A 3,815-nucleotide genomic window follows, 5' to 3' on the forward strand; every position below is an offset into this window, starting at 1 on the left:
GGACTTCATAAGGAATTTGAAGAAGTTGAGTCTAAGAAATTTGACTCCAACTTACCAAAACTACCGCATAAGGATAAAACGATATTTAAAAAACAACAGGGCAACAAATCAGGTGAAAAAAAAGTTGACACCGAACAGAGATTAACACGACTGAAGAAAGAAGCAACGAAAGAAGAAAAAATCCCTGAAAGATTCATCAAAGATAAATCAAGGAGAAATTCCCAAACAGCTGCTGTAATTTCTACAGCTTCTAAAAAAGAAAAAAAAGAGGAAAAGACACCAGTCGCCAAAGATTTTGATGAGGAAGTGTTTGAGGAAAATTTTGATGAGGATTTTCAACAAGCTGAGCCTCAGAAACTTCAAACCAACATACTAAAGCTCTCGCACAAGGATAAAAAGAAATTGAAAAAACAACAGGCAAACGATCAAAACAAAATTGCAGCATCAAAAATGGGAGATGCCGACCATAGTACACTTGATGAAACCTTTTCGCTTTTGTTTTCACAGCAATCTTCCAAAAACCGAGGAGTATTAGAAAGTGCCTTTGATATAAAGGTTGACACCGAACAGAGATTAACACTACTGAAGAAAGAAGCAACGAAAGAAGAGAAAATCCCTGGAAGAGTCATCAAAGAAAAATCAAGGAGAAATTCCCAAACAGCTGCTGTAATTTCTACAGCTTCTGAAAAAGAAAAAAGAGAGGAAAAGACACCAGTCGCCAAAGATTTTGATGAGGAAGTGTTTGAGGAAAATTTTGATGAGGATTTTCAACAAGCTGAGCCTCAGAAACTTCAAACCAACATACTAAAGCTCTCGCACAAGGATAAAAAGAAATTGAAAAAACAACAGGCAAACGATCAAAACAAAATTGCTGCCGACCATAGTACACTTGACGAAACCTTTTCGCTTTTGTTTTCACAGCAATCTTCTAAAAACCGAGGAGTATTAGAAAGTGCCGTTGATATAAAGGTTGAAAACTTCTCAATTATCGCACGTGGCGTTGAGATTTTGTCAAATGCCACACTGTTAGTAGCACAAGGGAGAAGGTATGGCCTTGTTGGTCAAAATGGAGCTGGTAAGACAACATTGCTTCGTCATATTGTTGAGAGAAAACTTCAAATCCCCCCTCATATTGATATATTACTCTGTGAACAGGAAGTTTTAGCGACTGAAAAAACACCAGTTCAAATCATTTTAAGTGCAGACACTGAACGCTGTAAACTAATGGCCGAAAAAGAAAAACTTGAAAAGTATCAAGAAAAGAGTCAGAAATATAATTTAGAAATTGCAGAAAGACTTAAAGAAGTAGATGGCGAATTAAGAGCTATCAGAGCTGATTCAGCAGAACCCAAAGTCCGTCAACTTCTTGCTGGTCTTGGATTTGATGCTCAAATGCAAAACAGAGCTTCAAAAGACTTCTCTGGTGGCTGGCGGATGAGAGTTTCACTCGCACGAGCCTTATACTTAGAACCGACTCTTCTGCTGCTCGATGAACCTACAAACCACCTAGATATGAATGCAGTTATTTGGCTTGATAACTACCTTCAAAGATGGAAAAAAACTTTGGTGATTGTTTCTCACGATCAAGAATTCTTAGACAACGTCTGTACAGACATTATTCATTTAGACCAAAAAAATTAAATTATTATAATGGGAATTATTCCCTTTATAAAAAAATGGCTGTACAAAAAAGGAAAGAGATTCAAAATGAGTATGAAAGGCAACAGAAGAAATTAAAGACAATGAAAGCCCAAGGAAAGTCAAAACAACAAGCTGAATCGAAACAAAAAGGTGTACTTAAAAGGAAGAAAGAAAAAAACAAGTCGAAACTGACTATTGACGAGGACGCTAAGGCTCCTGAATTGATTCAAAAACCAAAGGAATATATAGTAAAATTTTCCTTTCCAGATACTTCTGACCTGCGATCTCCTATTCTTGAAATGCGTGACGTTACATATGGATGGATGCCAGATAGACTCCTATTTAAAAATGTAAACTTTAGTATTGATATGGAGTCACGTGTGGCAATCATGGGACCAAACGGTGTGGGAAAATCCACGTTTTTAAAGTTACTTATTGGTGAAAAAACACCTCAAAAAGGAAATGTATATTTAAATAATCGTCTAAAGATTGGAACATTTAGCCAGCATTCAGAAGAGCACCTCACTGCTGATGAATCTCCCACAGAATATCTAATGCGCCGCTTTGATCTACCAAATGAAAAAACAAGAAAGGCCTTAGGCACAATAGGTCTCGTATCGCACGCCCACAGTATTAAGAATAAAGACCTATCAGGTGGACAGAAAGCTAGAGTTGCCATAGCTGAGTTATGTCATACTGCCCCGGATGTGTTGATCCTTGATGAACCAACGAATAATCTTGACATCGAATCTATAGATGCGTTAAAGGAAGCTATTAATGCTTATAAAGGTGGTGTTGTAATTGTCACTCACAATGAACGACTAATAAAAGATTTTACCCTCTATGTTATTGAAGATCAAACAATCAAAAAGATGCAGGGCAATTTTGACAATTACAGACAAAAAGTATTAGAGGCCTTAGGGGAACAGATTAATAATCCTAGTATTGCTGCCAAAGAAGCAAATCAATATCTTTAGTTGCAAAATTAATTATTATCAAGATACTGTCTAGATTACAACGCATCTATGTGATATTGATTTAAGTACATGGCTTTGATTTGTTTTCAAATGGTGCATTGCCTGTTACGCAAGGAACCTGCATCTGTAGGAATATATATACCTTCATTTCATGGTTAATTCTTCTGGGCTTGGTATGTTTTGACGGGCGTTTTTGGGGTGAAAAACCTCTTCCTAGATGATTTATCTAATATGGGCTGCCTCCCCATAGAAGCATATTATTTGTAGGCATGAATATACAATTAGTCGGAGGCAATAGGCTTGAGATTTTCTATGCAGGATTTCGACTCTTGTTGATAGAAGAGCATCGCCAGGTGCTGAAAACCATGTTGTGACCAAGATGGGTCCAGGATTGCACAAAGCCCCCATTCATGGAGGTCCCAGGGACTTCTTGCTGTCCGGTTCTAAGCCGGCTTAAGCACATCGGTGTAGACTTGAGAAGATATGTGATCCCCGTCCTGCACTGGTATCCGAGATCACTGCTTTTCCTTTGGCGAAAATAATTTCAATCATTTAAAGAAAATGAAAATTAGAACTTGGAATGTTACGACGTTAAAAAGGACTATCGTATCGACATTTTGACTGACGAATTCAGACGATTCGAACTGGATTTATTAGGAGTTTCAGAAACTCATATCCCAAGGATAAGAAGCATGAAATTAGGTGATATAGAATTTGTTTACTCAGGTAGAAAGGATGGGGTACATAGACAAGGAGTAGGGCTCATGATGAATAAGAAACCTGCTAAGTCTTGTTTAGGCTGGGAAGGTATTAATAATAGAATACTAATTTCTCATTTTGTGACTAAAAAGTTCAGAGTATCAGTTATAGCTGTATATGCCCCTGTAGAACCGACTGACCGAGATACTAGTGACTCAGATAAATTTTACTTACAGTTACAGAAGAAAATAGACAGGGTTCAAGGTAGAAATATGATTATGTTATTGTAAACCGAAGACTAGCAGGATCAATACAAGATACTAGGGTACATAGGAGTGCCGTCATTGATGTTAAGAGTAAAGATCACCATCTAGTAGTGTCAAGGGTTACTATAAAGCTGGAGTATCGGAAAGGTAACTAACTACCTTCCAGGAAGTTATGATGTTGGTAGACTTCAGGATAAGAATTCGAGAGAAAATTTCCAGGAACAGTTGAAGA

General features: G+C 37.4%; 1 pseudogene; it reads left to right on the forward strand.

The window, feature by feature from the left end:
• The first annotated feature begins 450 nt into the window (after positions 1-450).
• Positions 451-2,618, forward strand: LOC148947267 (ATP-binding cassette sub-family F member 1 pseudogene; annotated as a pseudogene).
• Positions 2,619-3,815: the final 1,197 nt, after the last annotated feature.

This window comes from Artemia sp. Qi Xiang Cuo, chromosome 11 (genome assembly GCF_049724085.1).
Source record: "Artemia sp. Qi Xiang Cuo chromosome 11, ASM4972408v1, whole genome shotgun sequence".
In the NCBI taxonomy this organism is placed as follows: Eukaryota; Metazoa; Arthropoda; class Branchiopoda; order Anostraca; family Artemiidae; genus Artemia; species Artemia sp. Qi Xiang Cuo.